At 36.5% G+C, this 25,319-nt stretch overlaps 1 protein-coding gene across 2 annotated transcripts in view; it reads right to left on the reverse strand.

The window, feature by feature from the left end:
* LOC115215189 (probable U3 small nucleolar RNA-associated protein 11) overlaps positions 1-25,319 on the reverse strand; it is a 129,970-nt gene that overhangs the window by 47,483 nt on the left and 57,168 nt on the right. The window lies entirely within an intron of this gene.

Raw genomic sequence — 25,319 nt, forward strand, 5'->3', positions numbered from 1 at the left:
TATATATCTTTACATGCATGCACACGCATACATACAATAAACTTTAGTCAGTCTAAGGCTGTAGTAGAAAATAATTATGTAAGAGGCCATGTAGAGGGATTGAACAAGAAGCCTAGAAGCCATGTGGTTGGGAAATCAACTCCCTAACCACATGGTCATAAGCCAAGGAGTAGCCAATGTAGTCGTGGAACAAACAGAATACACACCACTGAAGGTGAATCAGACAATCAGTTTATGTATATATGTGTGTAGATGCAAATGTCTATCTGTATACAGGTATTTATATATGTATAGGTATTTATATATTTATATAAGGCGGCGAGCTGGCAGAAACATTAGCACGCCGGGCGAAATGCTTAGCGGTACTTCGTCTGTCTTTACGTTCTGAGTTCAAATTCCGCTGAGGTCGACTTTGCCTTTCATCCTTTCTGGGTCGATAAATTAAGTACCAGTTACGTACTGAGGTTGATGTAATTGACTTAATCCGTCTGTCTGTCTTTGTTTGTCTCCTCTGTGTTTAGCCCCTTTTGGGTAGTAAAGAAATAGGTATTTATATATGTATATACGTGTGTAAATGCAAATGTCTATCTGTATAAATGTAGACGTATATGTATACAGATATTTATATATGTATATATGTGTGTAGATGCAAATGTCTATCCGTATAAATGTAAACATATATGTACACCGATATTTATAGCTGTAGACTCGTCCGTCAATTACGTGTATATATATATATATATATATATATATATTTGTTCTCCCCTCACCATCTTTCTACAGTTTGTTTTTAAATCAATGAAATGTGTGAATGTATTTGCTAAACGATGCTAGAGGGCAGCACTGGGCAAACTGTAGCAGTTCTCCAAGTACTTATCGCACACAAATTATATAATATCGAGTGTGTGTGTGTGTGTTTGCAGGAATCAAAACAAGGATCTATCAATGCAATTATTGTGAGTCCTCGACTGAAGAGATGGATAGAACACCCCCCCCCCTCCCGCCATTCCCCACCGCAAAAAAAAAAACCCAGAACCGAAAGCAATGCAAAGTCATTGTATTAAATGATGATGATGATAATAATAATAATAATAATAATAATGATAACAACAAATAAATAACAAACCAAACAAAAATTTGCCATTGGCAAAAAAAGATTCATTCAGAAATCTTCACTTAAAAGTTTTCTATGAAGAAAATTAAAGACCAGGACTTGACTAGCAATAGCTATTAACAATGGCCCTGCCACTTCTTCTTGTTCTTGTTCTTGTTCTTGTTCTTCTTCAAATAATGTGAATGAACCACAATAGAATTGGCTTTTGTTTAGCCATTCTTTTTCCTTCTTTTTCTTCTCTCTCTCTCTCTCTCCTTAGATTTTCGCAATGCCTGAAAGCAATACAAGCGAACTTATCTCCAGTGCAAGACAATAAGTTATTCTCTCTTAGAATGACAAGAGATATCAACTTGAACCTGCACTTACTCACAAGCTTTCCCCCCCGCTTCCCTCTCTCCCCACACCCAAACGCTACCAGACTACTGGGTAGCATTGTAAGTACCCAGGGGCAAGACAGTTGAAATAATGTTTTCTCTTGGGATCAATCCCCTCCCTTCCACCACACCCTTTCAGGTAATTGTCCCCCCCCCCACAACCACAAACCTGGAATACAACTCTAACTGCTCCTGATGGAGATGAGAAATATAACGAGAACATTGATGATGATGATGATGATGATGATGATGTCGGCATTGAAATTGTATCACATATCAGTCTTGTCAATTTCATGCTCAAAACAAGTCAAAACATCAAATGTACATAGAGGGTCACCCAGGTCAAAGGCTATTCATCAGTGGCCACCTCTACTGAAGGAGACATAGCATTTGAAGACAGAAAGGCTTTGTTTTTAATTTATTTCAAGAAAAGCAAAAAGTTGCTGTTGTTGTTGTTGGAGTGTTATAAGTTAGTAGCAGGTGGGACTAAATACCTTGTGGTGACATGTTTAATCAAGACCCTCTGCATTCTGAGATCAAATCCTATTAAATCCAACTTTGACTTTCGATCCCTGCTTTAGGTGGTAATGTAATGCTGTGGCGAGAGTCATTGACACCCCTGTGAGATTGGATGAATGGACTCGCTGGACTCTTATAAAAAGTAGCATTTTGGTTGAGACAAGTCATAGGAGTTGTTGAGATCACTGAGAGTTTGTAACCATTGGAGTACCGTGTTTAGTGGAGTACATCGTGTGAAGACAGTTGTGTCTATCCCTGCTTTATCAAATTTGTATATCCAACATATAGAAGGATAGAAAATTTAATAAACTCGGTATTTATTACCTCATAAATATCTAGCCTTGTATTTCATTTATTTATACATCAGATTTTCCAAATTCATGTAAAAGCACCCACTACACTCTCAGAGTGGTTGGCATTAGGAAGGGTAACCAGCTGTAGAAACTCTGCCAGATCAGATTGGAGCCTGGTGCAGCATACTGGCTCGCCAGTCCTCAGTCAAACCGTCCAACCCATACCAGCATGGAAAGTGGACGTTAAACAACGATGATGATAATGATGATGAGAAGAGTTAGACATCATCATCATCATTTAATGTCTTACATAGTGGCATGGACTGGACAGTCTGATAGGGCTTGAGGACTGCATCATGCTCCAGTGTCTGGTTTGGTATGGTTTCTAGGGCTGGACACCTTCCTTATGCCAACCACTTTACATCTTAGACTGAGTGCTTTTTCTGTGCCACCAGCATCATTGAGGTTACCATGCTACTCACATGACCACAAAATCTGGAGAGCAGCTTTATGTTAAGGGATGGACTCTCCTCCCAAAGATCGTGTACGAGTGTCCAGCTTTTTTGCTAAATGACCGGCACAGAAAATGATTTGTTTACAGGGATCAAAATGCCTGTCCTGAAACAGAAGCACGGTGTGCCACACGTCAGTTGTCAAAGTGATCGCAGTGCAATGTGAGATGAGTGTTTTGCTCAAGAACACAATGCGTCACACAGTCTAGGAATTGAAACCACGATCTCACAATCATGAGTGCAACACCTGAACCACAAGATCATTCGTCCTCACTATATATATATGTATATATATATATATATATATTATATATATATATATATATATATATATATATGATATATATATATCTATATATATATATGGCCGTGGCCTTTGGGCTAAAACATTTTTAAGGATTTAAGGAGATATATATATATATATATATATATATATATTCTTTTCTACTCTAGGCACAAGGCCGAAATATTCGGGGAAGTGGCCAGTTGATTAGATTGACTCCAGTATGTAACTGGTACTTAATTTATTGACCCTGAAAGGCAAAGTCAACCTCGGCGGAATTTGAACCCAGAACGTAAAGATAAATGAAATACCACTAAGCATTTTGCTTGGCGTGCTAACGTTTCTTATTTCTTTACTGTCCACAAGGGGCTACACACAGAGGGGACAAACAAATAGATTAAGTCGTTTATATTGACCCCAGTGTGTAACTGGTACTTAATTTATCGACCCTGAAAGGATTAAAGGCAAAGTCGACCTTGGGGGAATTTGAACCCAGAACGTAAAGACAAACGAAATTCCGCTAAGTATTTCGCCTGGCATGCTAACGTTTCTGCCAGCATGCTGCCTTTATATATATATGTATATCATTAATAATTGGCAGAAGTTAGACTGATGCAAAGGTCAAAAGCATCATGCATTGACATTTACCAAACTGGTTTCATTCCAAACATCATTACATTTTACATTACTCTCCTCTTTAACCCTGTCATTACCAACCCAACTGAAACCACCTCTACTCTAAAGTACAAATGCTTTGTTTCTATAAGTTTTGAATTAAAATCTTCCACCAAACCTTAGTCACAATTTATGTTCCTAACACTAGCTTAATGATAACTAAGTTATTTCACTATATTCTTTGTTATATTCAAAATTAATTGAAAGAAACACAGAACATCTCAACAGAAATATGGTAACAAAAGGGTTAAATGTGGTAACATTTTAATACTCTCTGTATTAAATATGGTAACATATTTATGTTACCATATTTAACCTGTATTAACCCTTTTGATACAAACCTGGCTGAAACCACCTCTGGCCCTGTAGTACAAATGACTTGTTTTCATAAATTTTAAATTAAAATCTTCCACCAAACTTTTGTCACAATTTATGTTCCTAACACTAACTTAATGATAACTAAGTTATTTTACTAAATTCTTTGTTATACTCAAAATTAATGGAAAGAAACAGAAAGCATCTCAACAGAAATATGGTAACAAAAGAAAGAGTAAAGGCGGAATGGTTAACGCGATAAAGTATTGCACTACGAATTCCAAGTGTCTCTATTCTATGTAGTTTCTGAAATGAAAACTTTTTCAATATTGTCAGTCGTAGATCACATGGGAATATTGCGGCAGACTAGATTCCTGTCCAAGAGCAAACTTATTTCTTAGCTGTTTCACAGCATTGAACTGAACTAAATTATCAGTTATGTGCTAATTAGACATTATTTAATTAAACTTTAGCATGCTGTAGGTGCATCATGTTGCCATACAGGTTTTCTCCCCTCTCAATGCAGCACAAATCTGCTTGCAGCTACAGGGGAGAAAACTTGTACGACAACATGATGTGCCTAAGCATGCTAAAGGTTAAACCCTATTGCATTACATATATGGTAGAGTCAATGAGGAAGCCTGTATGTGGTAACTCAACCTGCTAGAAATAACAACCAAATTTCCTACAAACCATGCCCGGCCGTCTTACAAAATAGGACATGTTGGATAATGTAATTCAACATAGTCTGATAAAAGAGTAGAGAAAAGAGGATGGCCATGGTTGGAATACATACAATGAGAAGTCTAATTCACCATGACAAACCTGCAGCTAAACAACAACTTGCAACACAGTGAAAGGTGACCCTAAACTATTACACCATATTTCTTTATTTCGTTTGGTTATTTCTAATCTACAAAATTATTCACAGGTGCAGATGCAATTCGCCTACTGCCTCCACATTGTGCCAGAGGGGAGGACTAAATTATCACGATATGACTGAAAGCATTTAGATCAGCTTAGGAACTAATGAAATATTACACTCGTCTATTATGTACTTCTATATTATGACAGAACACTCGAACAACCTCACTACATGCTAACGAGGGAGCCCCAGTGTGTTTACTCAATCTGCTAGACATGGTAACTTAATTTCCTGCAAATTACACATCATCATCTGCAAGTACATTATTTACATTTGACGGATATTTGTCATCTTCTTGTTTGTTGTTAACACAACATTTCGGCTGATATACTCTCCAGCCTTCATCAGGTGTCTTGCAGAAATTTCAAACTAGGTTTCTCATTCCTAAGGTATTTTTCGATATTATTATTAACATCATCATTATTATTATTCAGGTCAATGCCTGGAGTCAAACTTGGAATCTTGGGGTTAGTAGCCTGCACTCTTAACCACTATGCCATATGCCTTAGGAATGAGAGCCCAAGTTCGAAATTTCCCCAAGATGCCTGATGAAGGTATATCAGATGAAATGTGTTAAAACAAACAAGATGAGGACAAATATCTGTCAAATGTCAATAATGTAAATAATTCCTCATCTCTTAAATATAGAACTGTATCATTTGAGAGATAGATAGATAGATAAATAGATAGATATGTTTCTTTATTAGCCACACAGGGCTGCACACAGACGGGACAGATTACAAAGTAGAGCTTTTCTTTTTTGGGAAAAAAAAAAGGTGGGGTAAGTTTTCGATCAAAAGGGATCATAAAAGGGAAAGAAGAAGGAAAAAAGAAAAAGAAAGAAAGAAACAAAAAAGAAAATAACGATCAATAGGGACTGTGTATCTATCTATCTATAGATAGATAGCTAGATAGATAGATAGATAGATAGATAGATAGATAGATAGATAGATAGATAGAGACTCATTAGAAAGTGTTGAAGGAAAATTATGCTTGAAAATCAGACAGTATGGTCATGGTTTGGCTTTTTGATGATAATTCTGTTTAACCAGTGCTGACTTCAGTAACATAGCTTGGGATTGATGGGGTGTGTAGAGGGAACAGGGTGGCCATTTTATATATTGGCGTTTGCAGTTGTTGAAGGTATGATGTGATTAAGGAAGAGGGTGGCCACAAACCAGGCTACATCACTGGATGACTTGTAGCTAAACAAACAACCGTCACTACAAACATTATGTCATTCCTAAAACAAAATCACGTTTTAAGACTATAAGGATTCCATATTTAATTTATCTTTTGCTTACTTGCTTATGACAGCTCATTAAAGGTGATGAAGGTGTAAATCCAAGACATTCATCTTACTCTGCCTCTAGCTCTTCGTTTCTCATGGGAGCAGACGTGATTGACAAGACCAAAAGGGGACAGGCAGGTCCTGTGGCACTGAGGGCAGTGAAAGTGACCCTGAACAACAACTACAGGGGGTTGATGACAACATCTCCTCCTCTCTTTGTGTAGTCTCCTACATTCGGTTTCAAAGCATTCCACTCCAACATGACACACAGACCTCCTTGTTTTCCGATTAACAGCCAGGGGCTTCAACCGATCAGGAAGGGGAGGGACCACAGTTCCATAAGACTACTTATAAACAACAACATTATTATTTACTCGTTTCCCTAAATGTAAGCAATCACGTGAAACTACATTGCTATCTTTGCTACAGACAGAGTACATTTGGAACAAGGTAAACAGTGCAGTTGGAACAAGGTAAATAGAATGAAAAAAAAATTTTTTTAAAAAACCATTACAAATTTTTTTTTTTTTTTACTTTGCATTCATTTTTAGATATTTTATAAAAGACAAAAACAATAACAGCACAAATACAAGTAAAAACTCTTTTTTTTAAAAATCTATGTAAAAAAATGTTTTCCCAATATTAACTGGACAAATGCCATACACAGATATCCTTTTAATCTAAAAACTTCACCATACCCACCCAGAATAATGAACTTTTGCAAGATTCCACCAACAGCAAAGAAGCCAATGGTCATGGACAACCCACCACGACTACCACCATCACCACCACCACACGCACACACACCGTATTGAATTATCAAGCAATCAAGCAAAAATAGTAATTAACTTTGTAAATCAAGCACAAAGCACAGTAGGTTAATGCACAGCAGAAACAACAACAGCAACAACAACAACAAAGTCACAGAAACATTATTTATGGTGCAACTATATATTTTGTTGGTTTTCCTTTTCTTTCTTTTCTTTTCCCATTAATTGTCTTCTACAATTCAATAGAAACATGAGACAAATGCAACTTGCCTACAAGAAAATTAGAATTATGCATATACATACATACATATGCATGCACGTATATATATATATATATGCAAATATACATATACATATATTATATATATATATATATATATATATATATACAAATATACATATATATAATGTGAATGTATACATATATGTATGTGTATATATATATGTATATATATACATATATATATATATGTATATATATATGTATGTATGTATAAAAATAAATAATATATATATAAATTCACATGCTCATACTTATACAAATATGTGTGCATGTGTGCCTCTCTCTCTCTCTATATATATATGTATGTATATTACATGCATACTTATACACAAATGAACTTGGTATTTGTGTTGTGTGTGTGTATATATATATATATATATACATATATATATATATGTATATATATATGTATGTATGTATAAAAATAAATAATATATATATAAATTCACATGCTCATACTTATACAAATATGTGTGCATGTGTGCCTCTCTCTCTCTCTATATATATATGTATGTATATTACATGCATACTTATACACAAATGAACTTGGTATTTGTGTTGTGTGTGTGTATATATATATATATATATATACATACATGCACATACATACACACATGTACATATATGTATGTATGTGCATACACACATGATTGCACATACATATATCTGCATGCGTGTGTGTGTGTGTGTGTATGACTACAGCCCCGCCACACACGCACGCAGAAACAACGAAACTAAATGTGGAAAACATGAAAAACTGAACAAAGGAAAGCAGCTTTGTTATTTTTCTTTCTTTCTAAATTTCTATTTTAAGAGATTTGAATTAAAGTGAAATTAGATGGGAAATAGAAATGTAACTTCATGGTAATGCACAATATTCTACAATGACAGACAGAAGTGTGCAAGTCATTTCTTATTCCTTCTCAACCGCACGACAATACCAATATGAGTAAATTCCATGAAATATTTCTCTGGCGAGACTATATACACTCACACACATACAAACATGCATATGTATGTATTTGTGTGTATGAGGGTATGTATGTATGTATAGGTGTGTATGTGTGTGTGTGAGTGTATAAGATATTGGAGTTTTTAAAAATGGGAATTAGTCATGGAAATGATGAAAAACAACAACAGTGATATGTATGTGCACGCTTACACACACACACACACACACACACACACACACACACACACACACACACAAAGAAGAAAAATAAAGGAACTTTAGAATTATTTCCGTCTGTCACATTTAGAAGTCTGAAACCAAATATAAAGAGATAAACCATAGTAACCAACTACAAAAACCAGACAGAAAATATTAAAAGTAAAAAAGAAAAACACAATATCTAAAATTCACTAAGTTGATAGAATATTATATTATATTATATAAATAATATTACATTTTATATATATATATATATATGTGTACCATTATATATTATACACACACACGCACAAATATAAGTGCATGTGTATTCATATATATATATATATATGCACAAGTCTCCCTCAGGTTACAGGGAAGTCATTTAGCATGATTTCACTTTATCACAGTTTTGATTTTGGTCAATCTCTTTTATTTTTACATCAACAGAAACACTACCTGGTCATTTCGGTTTCGATTTTTCACTTCCCTTTCATTCCATTTCTTTGATGGAAGGCGGGGGCAGGGGTGGCGGGGTGGAGGTGGGGGTCGAGGGTGGTGGTGGTGTTTGACCATTCTCAGAACTAAGGCTTAACTTAAAATTATTCTTGTTTCAGTAATTTGGGATCATATGATTATATTTTGGGGGGTTTTGAAAGTAAAGTTTTGGGAAAAAAAGCTACAGCTGTATTTGAAAAAAAAAAAAAAAGAAAGTCTTCTTGAACAAAAATTCAATCCAATTCTTTAAAAATTATTAAATATTGTTTTGATTATCATATATTGTTCATGGCTGAGTGGTAAGAAGTTTGCTTCTCAACCACATGATTCTGGGTTCTGTCCCACCGTGTACATCTTGGGCAAGTGTCCCATGCCAAGCAGAGCCTTGTGAGTGGATTTGGTAGATGGAAACTGAAAGAAGCCCATTGTGTGTATACATATGAATAGGTGTGTCTTTGTGTCTGTGCTTGCCCCCGCTCCAGTGCTAGACACCCTGGTGTGGATTAGCTTATGTTTGCGTAGCTTAGCGGTGCGACAAAAGACACCAATAGAACAAGTACCAGACATGTACTTTATAAAGTGCTGGTGCCCTGTAAGAAGGCACCTGTACCAGCCCCACTTAAAAGAAACCCAGTATACACTGTGAAGTGCTTAGAAACAATACCACAGACAACAACAGGGCTTGGTTCATTCAACTCGCTTTGCAACTCCTGTCAAATTAACGACTCGTAGGGATGCAGTACTTCGTTAAGCAACCATGATATACTATAAAGTATTTTAGTTGTTTATTTGTTTCAGTCATTTAACTGTGGCCATGCTGGAGTACTGCCTTTAGTTGAACAAATCAACCCCAGGACTTATTAGTTGTAAGCCTAGCACTTATTCTATCGGTCTCTTTTGTCAAACTGCTAAATTACGGGGACGTAAACACAGACACAAAAACATATATATGACTATATATATATAGGTTTTTTTCAGTTTCCATCAACCAAATACACTCAAGTTTTGGTCGGTCTGAAGCTATAGCCGAAGACACTTGCTCAAGGTGCCAAGCAGTGGGACTGAACCTGGAATCATGTGGTTGGGAAGCAAGCTACTTACGACACAGCCATTCCTGTTAAACGTTTTTATGAGCCAATACTATGTTCTATAGTATTAGTAGTGCACTTTACATCACTTGCTAAGGTTTTCCTGTCAAACTGTCCAACCCAGGCAAGGATGGAAAACAGACATTTAAATGATGATGAAGATGGTGATGTACTTAGGATGTTCGATATTTGTAATGAACCAAATGAAACTTAAATGTACAGCTGGATGCCCTTCCTAACACCAACCACTCTGAGAGTGTAGTTAGTTGCCTTTTACATGCCACTGGCACAGGGGCCAGAGGGGACTGGCATCAAATACGATTGGACGGTGCATTTTACGTGCCACCAGCATAGAAGCCAGTTGGGGTGAGGGGGCTGGTATCGACCACGTTCAGATGGTGCTTTTTACGTGCCACCAGCATGGGGACTAACAAATTACATTATCTGTATCAATGAGATTCTTGCACATTCACATTCTTTACCATATTTTCAATATTAGGTAGAATTTGAGATGTTGCTACTCTTAGGTCGCAAATTAGTAACCCAGGAACTCATTTACATATATATATATGTAAAACATATATGACAGGCTTCTTTCAGTTTCCTTCAACCAAATCCACTCACAAGGCTTTGGACGGCCCGAGGCTATAGTAGAAGGCACTTGCCCAAGGTGCCACGCAGTGGGACTGAATCCAGAACCATGTGGTTGGTAAGCAAATAGCCAATAAAAATTGAAAAACCCATTATGTGATTGCCAGAGCTAATTCTATTAAGCATTTTGTTTGGTCAACTGCAAAGCTAATTTAAAATCCAAGGCAAACATTCAAAAACCAATTTTTATTTGTTAAAAATGTTATGTCTGAAAATGTTCAGTAATAAAAATAACCTTATTCCATTCCACATTAAACAACAATCACTCTGTATGCACAGGCTCATTCATTCCCATCCATTGCTACAGTTATTCATTCTTTAAGGAGCATTATAAAGAATTATGGGTTAAAAAAAAGCATACTAACATTGTTATAACACTCAGGTGAACTGGTACCATGTAAAAAGCACCCAAGCTGGCACAGAGTAAAAAGTACCCAGTACCCTCAGTAAAGTGGTTAGTGTCAGGAAGGGCATCCAGCTGTAGTAACTATGCCAAAACAAACATTTGGAGTCTGATGCACCTCTCTGGCTGGCCAGCTCCTGATAAATCGACCAAGCCATGTCAGCATGGAAAACAGGCATTAAATGAGGGTGATCTATCTATCTTTCTTTATATATATATATGATGAATTGGTTTATTTCTATTTTTCTTCACTGTATGTATGCACACACATATGCACCACACACAGTACTCATATTATCATCATCATTATCATCATTGTAGTTTAACGTCTGCTTTCCATGCTGACAAGCCAGAAGGCTGCACCAGGCCTCAATCTGAGCCAGCCAGTTTTCTACAGCTGGATGCCCTTCCTAACGCCAACCACTCCAAGAGTGTAGTGGGTGCTTTTTACATGTCACCAGCAATAGGGCCAGTCAGGTGGTACTGATATTGACCACGCTTGAATGGCACTTTTTACATGTCACCAGCACGAGAGCTAGTCATTTGAATGGTAGTTTTTATGTGCCACTGGCAGGGTGCCAATCAGGTGGTACTGCCATTGGCCATAACAATGACTTCACTTGATTCAACAGGTGCAGTTTATTGCCCAATGCTGCTCTGGCATAGGCCATGGTTATTGTCTCACTTAGCTTGTCCAGTCTTCTCAAGTACAGCATAGCTCCAAAGGTCATGGTCTCCTGTCATTGCCTCCATGAGGCCCAACATCCGAAGGTTGTGTTTCACCACCTCACACCAGGTCTTCCTGGGTCTACCTCTTCTTACTGCTAGGGTGTGACACATTTTCATCCATATGCAACACATAACCATATCAGCACAGTTGTCTCTCTTGCACACCACATCTGATGCTTCTTATGTCCAACTTTTCTCTCAGGGTGCTTTCACTCTGTCGTGTATGCACACTGACATTACACATCCAGCAGAGAACTAGCTTCATTCCTTGCAAGCTTATGCATATCCTCAGCAGTCATGGCTCATGTTTATCTTAGTTTATATATATATATATATCTAAATTTTGTATGCCTCTATTATTCTTTCCTTCTTTCTCTCAGCCCCTTCACACTTACTTCGTTTTTTCCACACTTCTTTCTTTTGTTCCCCCTCTCTCACATTTCTACTGCTAGCATACCTGTAGCCACCCCAACTTGTCCACCACCCTCCCTCTCAGCCCTTACTAAAACTTTACAGATGTTCCCCATCTGCCTCACTTACTTCCCTTACCTCTTCCTTCATAACCCTTGCACTTTTTCTACACACTGCTGTTCTTACTACCTGAGGTACCACCTGGACACCTCATCACCATTGTCTATCTCCTTGGTATAACTCTCGCACACACACTCTCTCTCTCTTTCTCTCTCTCCTGAATGTGAGTATCCATGTAACACCTCTACAAGAATCTGCCCTACCCCAACCCCTTCCCTCAAACCTTAACCCCCATGTAACATACAGACATATCTCTGCCTTCCTAGGGATTGCTGATGTGTGACCAACATTGTGACCTCAATGGTGTCATTGGCACAAAATAAGTACTTTGTACACACTGTAGTGGTTGGCATTAGGAAGGGCATCCAAACCATGGCTGGAGTGAGCACAGCTAGAGGGGCGGGGTATTAGGAGGATACATTGTTGTGGGGAAGAAGAATAAGTCACAGCACTTTCAGGGTTATTTAGAGCTATTTCACTTAACAGTTGACACAAGTTCTGCCATAAAATTGTTTTTATGTTTTACTGTAAAACTTAACCTAAATCTAAATGGTAGAAAAATGTTGAAAATGAAAGAGAAAAGTCACATATCTGTATTGGCCCTTCTATCTTCTCATACAATCGGTAGAGAAGACAGGGAGAATGAAAGATAAAGGAAATGATACAATAACTATATGAAAGAGGGAATTATGGGAATCTAGAACAATGTAGGACAAGACAATAATATAAAAAATAATATGTAGCGAAGAAATATATAAAATTTTGGGGAGAGAATTAGAGAATTTTATGAGAAAATGTGCTAGAAAGATAGGATGTCAAACAAAGAGGATGATAGAGTTAACATAAATAGATAGACTAAGAGATAGGCAAACGGAAAATCGTATGGAAACAGAAATAAAACAGAATGTCAGTTGGAAAAATGAAAAAGAAACCTTATTTCACTTCATTGCTATCCATGTGAATACCTCAACTAAAAGTGAAGAGATGATGATGATGATGAAGATATATCAGAGACAGCATACAATCTTTTATCTCTCCATGAACTTCATAAACAACTGTCTTATTTTGTTAGTTTCCCTTTATCAATGGAGGCACAGTTCATCTCCCCACGCCGCCACTACTCCCACCAATGAGGTAGAGTGGATTTTATCAGATAACAGATTCCAGCATCAACCTATCGCTGCTTCAATGATGATTTCTGTCAATTCAATTTTTATAGTATTTTCCCCTTTTCTGATACCTTTACCACCACACCCCGCACCACACCTTTGGCTGAAAACAAATTGTCAACTTGTCATAACCCTTACACAGCCAAACATATTTTCAGGTCCTACACACACACACACACACATGCATGCATGCACACATTCCATTCCTTTAGTTAAAATTATTGTAGCCATCACACTTCATTCAAACTCACTCCATTCATCTAAGAAACAAACATATACACAGGTACACACTCACACACACACACACACCACACACACAGGCACGCACACACACACACACACATGTATGTACGTATATATATTGAACAACATAGAGAAACACAAACCCGATCAAAGTAAAACATGTTGACAATGCAGACATACATATCAATAACACAGCACAGTATAACACACACACACACAATCATTGCAACATGCAGCAAGTGCACAGAATACATACACCTCAAAAGCATAAACATCAGGTCCAGATGAAGACCCATTGAGGCCCTAAGCACTTGAAGAAGGGTCGTTTCTTTATGTTGCTTGTCTTGTTTTCCATTTGTTTCTTTCATTGTTCACAAAAAAAAAATTCGTATTCCAGGTTTACATATTTCATGTTTACGTTCTGTGCCCATATATGCATGTGTATGTACATATATGTATGTATGCAAATATATATATATATACACAAACACATGCATATATGGACATGCATATATAACCAGTTGGAGACAATGTCTCCTGGGGCTAGATTACAGCAACATTCGTTCTAAATCAAGACTGCCATGTTATGTTGGTAAACAATCTTTACTACAAAGTACTGTTGCTGAATATCTCTTGTTGTGAAATTTCAAAAAACTGTAATTTGCTGGTATGTTAATGTGATATCATATGGATGTGGACAGCTGCATTACTGAATGGGCATGGAACCTGTGGAAGATGATCATCTTGGAAGACATGGGATAAAATGGTAAAAGAAAATGATCTTCAGATGTTGAGCATCACAGAGGAGAGAACAAAGGACTGAGATGATTGGCAATTTGAATATCAGAAGTGTAACACTGATTGAGATAAATCAAGTAAGTTGAAACTCACAAAGGACCATATTTGTTGCATAGACCTAAGGAAGAAACTAACACACATCGGTCTTCTGAATTTTCAGTCTTTAATTTCAAATTGCTTTTTAGTTTTGCTTTAAGCAACATAAGAGTTGGCCATGGTTAAACACTGGTCTTGACAGGTTTTAACCCCTAAAAGTATAAAGCTTTATTGCTATGGTCTGAATACCGATATTAAAGCAATATATATCTATTTCCCTTTTCATTTGTCTTTCGATTCCTTTTAATCTGTCTATCTTATAGGGCAGGGATTCTAAACCATAAAGACAGACGAAATACCATAAAGCATTTTGCCCAGCATGCTAATGTTTCCCTGCATATTGTGTTTGTGTGTGCGCATATATATATATACACACACACACGTAACATGAAGGGTTTTTAGTTGAACAAATTGCCCCAGGAAATTTTTTTTTTAAGCCTGGTATTTATTCTATCAGTCACTTTTGCTGAACAGCTAAGTTAGAGGGATGTAAACACACCAACTCCAGCTGTCAAGCAGTAGCGGGAAACAAACACAAAGACACACACACACACACAAAGATATATACATACATACATACATACACACACACACACACACATATATATATATATATATATATATATATATTATATATATATATACACACACAGAAGACAAGATTCTTTCATTTTCCATCAATCAGATCCACTCACAAAGCACTAGTGAACCCAGGGCTATAGTATAAGACATTTGTGCAACGTGCTATGCAGTGGGACTGGACCCAGAACCATGTGGTTGGGAAGCAAGCTTCTTACCACACAGCCACGCCTGTTATATACATATACACACACATATGACAGGCTTCTTTCAGTTTCCGTCTACCAAATCCACTCAGTAGGCTTTGGTTGGCCCAAGGCTATAGCAGAAGACACTTGCCCAAGGTGTTACGCAGTGGGACTGAACCCGGAACCATGTGGTTGTTAAGCAAGCTACTTACCACACAGCCACTCTTGTGCCTATATATATATACACACACACACATATATATATATATACATATCTACACACACATGTACACCTGTAAGTAGATACACATACCTGCGTGCATGTTCATATAAAATGGCTGGGAAATTTTATAGAAAAAGTCAGAGGCAACCGAAATTGTCACAAGTAAAACTGAAAAAGGTAGATAAGGGTATAATACCATATTTAAGAAGAACCTAAAGAAGTATTATAACATATAAAATAATGGTTAAAAAACAAAAAGATAATTTGGTGGAGAACCCCCCAACAAAAAAAAAAAAACGATAAATGAATGAAAACTCGAGGCAGGGAAGGGAGGTTTGAATCAATTTAAAACAATGGCAGGATACAGAGAAAGCGGAACAATATAATGTGCAAGGTTAAAGAGAAATTGACCAATATACATGTAAGTATATATATGTGTGTGTGTGTGGCTGTGTTTGTGTGTGAGTGTATATGTATATATTTATGTGTGTGTGCATATATATATATAAATATAACTGCATATATGTGTTTGTCTATCTATATCTATATATATATATATATATGTATAACTGTATAGATATATGTATGTGTATATATGTTTGTGTATATATATATATATTATATATGTATATATTAATGTCTAGTTCCTGTTATCATTCTTTATGCTTTTGGAAGACACAAGCAATGATTAGAAAAAAAGAGAAGAAACAGAAGAAATTTCTCAGACCGAACGTCAGTAAATACAGAAGCCGATGTAGAAAACTTAAATAAAAATGGCAAAAATTTCAAAGATATGGATAAGACTCAGGGAGTGGGTGAGGCTGCGACAGAAGAATCGTGAGATGAGCAATAGTTTAATAAAGTGCTTTTTCAATTCATTGCAATGCCTGCGCCATTGTGATGACAGAACGGATGGTGGTGGTGGTGGTGGTGCTGGTAGGTCACCATACATTTCTAACACTGGTTAATGATAGAGGAGACGGATTGTATGGAGTCACATATAAGACAAAAGGAGGATGTCATTTTAATAGTATAGTTGCTGAGCTAAGTAGAAAGCATGTATGCATAGTTTGGGTGAGAAAGCATTAAGTTTATGAAAACCTAAATTACAGTGATAAACATGTTAATTTCTTACATTTTCTCCCTTGCAATGTGTTTGCATTTTAAAGTAAAGCATATGCTGTATATACAGGGTGGGCTTGTTAGGAGGATGAAAAACTGGAGTAAGAAAAAATAAACAACAAATAAAACAAATAAATAAAGATATCTTGGCAAGAATAAGCTGTTAGAGTCACATCTATATACTTTTCTCAGAGGCTCCAGAAGAACTATTTTCAATGTAGAATTTAAAAAAAAACAAAAGAAAACGAAATGAACACAAACTGGGAGTATGAAAAGGAAACAAATAAAAAGAAAATTTTTTAAATGTACAGTAAAACCGGAAAAAAAAAAAGAATTAAGAAAAATTAGTGAAAATAAAGTAAAAAAAAACTGCAAAATCCATCCCTTCCTGTCTGCCATACGGACAGTAAATATGAAAACTGCACTTTTCTATGCACTCAAGTCATACCCCAACAACATATTCTTATGATAATTTCATAGTTCATCTTTTTAAGCACAACTTACCTGGCAGGTAAAATTGGCATCTTTTAGGAAGCAAATGGTGATGTATATTTTCAGAAAAACAAACATAATACATTACTTAGACTAATTTAGAATAAAATACATCAGTAAAAGAAAACCGAAACTAAATAAAAAAAGGGGGTAATATTTTTAGTAATACTAATGTTTTGGAATAAATGTGAAAATTTCCAAATTTATCTAAAAATAGAAATCTAACCTGTATTGAGCCATATTAGTTCTAAAATACTTCCAGGACAATATACAGAACACATAATAACAATGCCAAAATTATACATACATATATCATCATCATCATCATATATATATATATATATATATAAAGTTGGATATATAAAAATGAATTAAAGGTGATGCTTAGACACTTCGTAATAATCCTTATTATTATTATTGATATATATATATATATATATATACATATATATATATAATCAAAATAACAAGGATATCCAGGTGTGTATATATATATATATATATATATATATATACATACATACACATAAATGAATAAATAAATGGAGTTATTTATCTGTATTATAAAAACACTTCACCTAAACCTGGAGTTTCTACTTTTACAGGTAAGCTGTTACATTCTTGGTACATGTGTGAATTTTTGCTACCCTGGTACCTATTTATTTATTTTTTCCGTGTTATTTGTAAACACTGAAAAAGACACACATACATTTATATATATATATGTGCGTGTGTGTGTATACATACATATATACATATATACACACACACACATATATAAGTAACAAGGATACCTATACTTCCTTGTTACTTACATTCTGTTCACTCAATTTTGAAATGTGTGGATCATACTGAACTGGCAAGGTACTTCAATTTAAGTACCAAATTCAAATGAATCTTAATTTTATATATATGTGTGCATGTGTATAAGTAAAGAAAATGGAGAAATCAACAGATAGACATCAATTTATTAAAACAAATCCAATTTCAAGCAACATCAACTTCTTATAACCTACAATTGTTTCCATGTTCAATTAATTCAAATATCAAATAATCAAATTAAATTAAAAATGTAATTTGAATACAGTGAATCGAACATTTTGTCAGGGTTAGAAATTGACCGAAAAAAAAAGGAATCCCATCTCAATGGATCATTGCCAAACTCAGCATTAAATTCAAATGTGTGTGCATGTGTATATAAATGTTCTTAAAAAATTTTTTTTAAATAACTGTTACTTGTGTATATGCAATTTTGTTTCATAATTATTTTTATTGAATTTGTGTGTGTGTTAATATATTTGAAAAACAAAAGAACCTTTAGATTGGATAAACAATACCTTTGATACAGTTAACAGTAAGCAAAACTATTTATCCTTAAATTTTCATTATTACTTGTGAGAATATGAATGCTAGCATAGCTGATTAACTACTTAAGAATTTTTCTAAGTCATTTAGTCATAACTACTAGTTTTAATAAATTACCAATTTTTAATTTATATTATTTAAATTACAAAACATAGTTATTGTTTACCATGTACCACATGACAATGATATGGTAGCTGCATTCTACTGGTTCCCATATCAGTGGCATGTAGAAAGCACCATCCAAATATGGTTGATGCCAGGTCCGCCTGACTGGCTCCCGTGCTGGTGGCACGCAAAAAGCACCAACCGAACATGGCTGAAGCCAGTACACCCTGACTGGGTCTTGGGCTGGTGGCATGTAAAAGGCACCAACCGAATGTGGCTGATACCGGTACCCCCTGACTGGCCTCCATGCTGATGGCACATGAAAAGCACTATCAGAATGTGATCGATGCCAGGCCCGCCTGACTGGCTCCTGTGCTGGTGGCACATAAAAGGCACCCACTACACTCTTGGAGTGATTAGCATTAGGAAGGGTATCCAACTGTAGAAACACTACCAGATGAGATTGGAGCCTGGTGCAGTTGCTGGCTCTCCAGACCTCAGTCAAACCCTCCAACCGATGCCAACATGGAAAACGAACATTAAACGATGATGATGATGAATATTTCATTTTTATTATAATCATGAGAAGATACAAAGAATGATATTTAAGGAATATGTTAATATTTACAAAATTATATCTATTAATTCATTAATATTTATTATATTTCACTTTAATATAACCATTTGCATCAGTGAGAAGCTAACATCGTTTTAGTATTTCGCTGATACACTGGATAAAACAGAGGAACTTGGATGCTAGCATCCCTCTAAGAGGTATTTATATCCTCACAATAATTAATTTATACAAATCATCATCATCATAGTTTAACATCCATTTTCCCATTCTGGTATGGGTTGGACAGTTTGGCTGGGGACTGGCAAGCCAGGAGGCCGCACCAAACCCCAATCTGATCTGACAGTGTTTCTATAGCTGGATGCCCTTCCTAACGCTAACCACACCGAGAAGTAGTGGCTGCTTTTTACGTGCCACTGGCACTGGAGCAAGTCATTTTCAGGTGGAACCACCACTAGTGCTTTTTATGTGGCACCAAAATCATATTTTTCAGGTGGAACCATTACCAGTACTTTTTATGTAGTACCAAAATCAGTGTTTTTCATGTGGTACCATTACCAATACTTTTTATGTGGCACCAAAATCAGTGTTTTTCAGGTGGTACCATTACCAGTACTTTTTATGTGGCACCAAAATCAGTGTTTTTCAGGTGGTACCATTACCAGTACTTTTTATGTGGCACCAAAATCAGTGTTTTTCAGGTGGTACCATTACCAGTACTTTTTATGTGGCACCAAAATCAGTGTTTTTCAGGTGGAACCATTACCAGTACTTTTTATGTGGCACCAAAATCAGTGTTTTTCAGGTGGTACCATTACCAGTACTTTTTATGTGGCACCAAAATCAGTGTTTTTCAGGTGGTACCATTACCAGTACTTTTTATGTGGCACCAAAATCAGTGTTTTTCAGGTGGTACCATTACCAGTACTTTTTATGTGGCACCAAAATCAGTGTTTTTCAGGTGGTACCATTACCAGTACTTTTTATGTGGCACCAAAATCAGTATTTTTCAGGTGGCACCATCACCAGTGCTTTTTATGTGGCACCAGCAGCAGTGCTACAAGGGTAAATACCGAGAAGTATTAATTTAATAATCTGAAAAATAATAACTGTTTGGAAAAGAGTGTTTACCACATAGGTAGAGAGTATTTGCAATACATGCAGGGGCAGGAGAGCAATATAGGAAGGGTTGTTCACAAAAAGTGACGGGAAAAATAAGGAAGATACATCAGTTGATCTTGTTGAAATAAGTGGGAAATATACCCTTAGCTTAAGAAATAATATATGAAAGATATAATACCAGAGGCCAATGGAAGGTAACTTCAACAGAACCAGTGTTAAAAAAGTTAAAAATGCTATTGTCTGCCACCACCACCGCCGCCACTACCACCACCACCATCATCATGTGTTTTAAATCCGGGTTTTGTCTCCCTTAATGGAGGTGGCTGGATCTACCTCAATGCCATAGCAACTGAGGTAGGCAGGTGCAGTCCACCCCAACCTTTGGCCTGTCTGGTGCCCATTCTCCTTTGCTATCATGAGGCCTTTTTGGAGTCGGATTTTCTACGGAGTGCATGCCCTTGCTTACTCCCAACCTCAGTTTCTAGACATGAGTGATCCTGAAACCAAGGCCCCTACCACGATTTTTAAGAAACGTAGTGGAAAACTAGCTCAGGAAGGCAGGGATGCTACTCCCTGAGACCCCTTTCGGAGCCTCCCCCCACCTATTGTTACTCTTCTATAAAGTCTGGGTAAACATGAGCAGCAGAAGAGTTTGTATTTTAGAGATAGCTAGAGTGAGAAGGAACACCAGAGTTGGTAGGAATTAATGAAGTTTGTGTTGCAATGGTTTGAAGCTGAGTTCTGTGATGCAACACAAATAGGAGCACAAGGAGTTAGTGTCGAGTATGTCAGCAAAACCTATGCTAAATGGAGTACAGGCAAAATAATGAGAGACAAGAGAGTGAATGCGAAAGATATTAAAAAAAAGGTGTACAGATAGAAGTGGGGTAGAGAGAGAGAGAATGATCTGTGTGTGTGTGTGTGTCTGTGTCTAAAACTATTTGTCACAGTGCCACCAACTGTAGCAGCCAAAGAATAATAATAACAGTAATTGTGAAAGTGATAAAATGGCAAAAATCAAAATAAAGGAAGTGAGTTGCAGAGGATAAAAGAATAAATAAACAAAATAATAGAAAACACAATCTCTTCTAACATAGAACCAACATTGAGATTAGTTCTGGCAGTTGTCAGTGGCAAGCAGAGAGAGCAGAAACTTGTATAAAAGTTATGATTTAAAAGGATATTTCTCTTTGTTATTTGCCACCATTTATTTACATTTTTTTTTGTCAAAGACACTTGTTATTGTTTTGTTTTTAATGTTTTTATATAATAATTTTTACTCTGTATATGTTGTGTATGTGTGCATACGTGTGTGTTTTCTTGCAATATGCACTTCTTTCATATATGAATACATCTGAACAGAAGTAGGATATTAAAAAAAAAAAAAGAAGAAAGAAAAAGAACAAAAGAACACATATCGAAAGTGAAAGTAGGAGTGAAAGTGAAAGTAGGAGAGAGAGAGAGAGAAAGAAACATAACAAAATAAAAACTACAACTACTAACAAAAATAAAGTCTTTTCACAGCTTTAGTATATGTTTGAAGGTGCTGATTTCTTCCTGATTTGTCACGAAGGTGGTCGGGAAATTCTGTGTGAAATATGGTAGAAAATATGGTAGCATAGAAGCAGGGGGGGGGGAGAGGAAGGGGAAGTGCAGAAGAGCTAGAGAATGAAGAAGAGAAAAATGTAAGGAGAGAAGGATTAGAAAGAAGAAGACAAGGCAAATGGATGGAGAGTGATAATCATAAAGCAGAATCGGCTATAATTGCTCATATTTCCCCTTTACTGCTTGTTGTCATGAGACTTTCATTTCTGCCGCCAACATAACTGACAGCATCATCATCATCATCATCATCATCATCTGCACTATCATTGTCAGCACCAACACTAGACCATTGCTACCGCCACCACCACCACTACCACCACTGCCGCCGCCACCACCACCACCACCCCCACTGCCAACACAGCCACCTCTCTAACAAAGCGAGGTATAACAACAATGAAGGTTAACTGAGAAAATATCTAACAAAAATTCTGAGACTGGCTGAATAATAGATGGAGGAGGTGATGAAAAGGAGGAGGCAGTGGGTGGGATAAACAGAGTGACTGAATGAGATTCACACACACACACACACACACACAAACATTTACATGCATATATCTAAACATATATATGCATACGTCTTCCTACACACATACACATGTGAAAGTGCATGTTATAAATATATGATAAATTAGAAAAAAAAGAGTGGGGGGTGGGGACAGCTTCAGAGTCCCCCCCTACCCTTACATAAAACAAGCGAAAAGCTAAACTATGATTATATATACATGTGTGTGTGTGTGTGTGTGGTGGGTGCACGTATGCATAGATATATGTATATAGACATAGTCCAACACGATCACACACACACATACCTATGAGAGAGAGGGAGAGGGAGAGAGAGAGAGAGAGAGAGGAAGAATAAGAGGAAAACCACAAATATTACATATGAAACAGGAGAAGTCGAGTCACAACGTAATAACTGGTGACCACAATAAGAATTTAACCGATTCTTCTTTGCTCTTAAGATAAAAGAGAAGAAAGACTATAGCAGAGTTAGAAGATTGCATTACGAATAACAATGACAACAAGAGCAACAACAACAATATCAGCAATGGCATTCAATAAAAATACCAATAACAACCAAATTTCTCTCAAATCATGAATGAAAAGAAACAATTTGGCATCTGTATTCTTTCCTAACAACAACAAAAACAACAACAAAATAATGATGATGATGATGATGATGATATGTAAGAAGTTTAAATTGTCTGGGAATTTGTAGGTAAACCCAGGAATCTTCAGCACAGTGTCTAAGATATGAAAACATATTGATTGTCCTTTTGATTCTTTGGTCTAATCCAAGACTGCTTAACAACTGCCAATACTGTTAGTGTCGGAAACTTTCTGGCCATACAGAACAACACCCCCCGCCCATCCACCGCCACTAGCCGGTTCACCTGGTTTGCCCTACCTGAACAGATTTACTCGTGTTAACATTATTGATTTGTGTAAAAAGTTCTGGCTGCAACTGCTACGACTTGTGTTACCACATCGACTACTTCACAACGGTGTTTTTCTCTTAGAACATAACACTAGTCCAAAGGAGTATACAAATCTTGACATTTGGTTATATTAGTGGAATATGGAATACATTTTATTGTCATCGAACTGTTACAATCAGCTCTGAATAAGCAGACCTATAGCCTGATCCGTAACACTTAAGAGACAAACCCAAATAAGCAGGAACTGAAAAGGTTTCTGCTGAACTCAAGTGCCTGACTTAACCCCTAACAATGGTTCTATGATTTTTATTGGGGGACATCAAGTTCAGGGTTTGATATATTTATTCCCTAATTTAAAGAGTACAAACTGATTCTTTTGAAGGTGATTTGAAAAGTTCAAAGAGTAAATCAACTGATATCATTAAAGCTTCTTAATGAACATATCTTATTGTTGGTCAGTTCTGACACACCGCTTATTGTTTTAGTAAGTTACATTAGTCCAGGTCTTCATATGAAGAAATGAGCTGCCAAACTTTATAAAGGACCCAAATACAGTTACCACTGCTATCTGAATTGTGTCAGTGCTAAAACACAGACACAGAAACACATCATGTACAAAACATACATATAAAAAGCACTGGTGATGGATTCATTTAAAAAAAAAAGCACCCAATACACTTTGTGTAGTGGTTGGCATTGGTAAGGGCATCCAGCTGTAGAAACCAAGGCAAGACAGACTTTGGAATCTGGTGCAGATCCTGGCCTTACTAGCTGCTGTCAAACTGTCCAATCCATGCCAGCATGCAAAATGGATGTTAATTGATGATGATGATGATATACAATAAGTTTCCATGCAGTTTCCAAATTTCACTTGCAGGGAAATAGTTAATCAGAAACGATGATGGAGGGCAGAGGCCAGGATGATTATAACAGTCATCTCCTGACCATCACCACCAATACTAATAGTTCTTAATTTAGGCATAAAGCCAGCAACTTTGAGGGGAGGGGGAGATTAGTTGGTCAAATTGTTCACTGAAGACTCTATTAGAAATCATTATTATGGTAAATGTGGTTGAGTGCCAAATAATTTGAACGAAATGTAAAAGGAATTCACTAAATTTGAATGGCATTTTCACTCATGTTCTACCAATTTGCCATTCACTGATACAACAATTCTTACAATTTCTTTCTTCCTTTTCTTTTTTCTTGTTCTTTGAAAATCCTTGATTTATAGATGAAATAATTTTTGTCCAAGTTGCTCAGCTTATTAGTGTGGTGCCTTAGGTGATCACCTGATTTGTCTTTAATCTAGCATCAGGTTTGTATGTATTTCTGTATGTATGTATGTATGGATACATGCATGCTTGTTTGTATGTATGTATGCATGCATGCATATTGCATCAGACTGAGCCTGGTGCAACCTCCTGACTCACTAGTCCTCAGTCAAACTATCCAACCTATGCAAGCATTAAACGATGATGATAATGATGATAATGTGAATTTTTGGTCAATGACGCATGCATGTATGTGTATATGTATATATCACCTGACTGGCTCCCCCATGTGGGTGGCACATAAAAAGCACTATTCGAATGTGGTCAATGCCAGCTCCCCCATCCTGAATGGCTCCTGTGCTGGTAGCACGTAAAAAGCACCATCCGAATATGGCCGATACCAGTGCTGCCTGACCGGCTCCCACTACACTCTTGGAGTGGTTGGTGTTAGGAATGGCATCCAGCTGTAGATACACTGCCAGATCAGATTGGAGCCTGGTGCAGCCTCCTGGCTCACCAGT

Source organism: Octopus sinensis, linkage group LG8 (genome assembly GCF_006345805.1).
Source record: "Octopus sinensis linkage group LG8, ASM634580v1, whole genome shotgun sequence".
In the NCBI taxonomy this organism is placed as follows: Eukaryota; Metazoa; Mollusca; class Cephalopoda; order Octopoda; family Octopodidae; genus Octopus; species Octopus sinensis.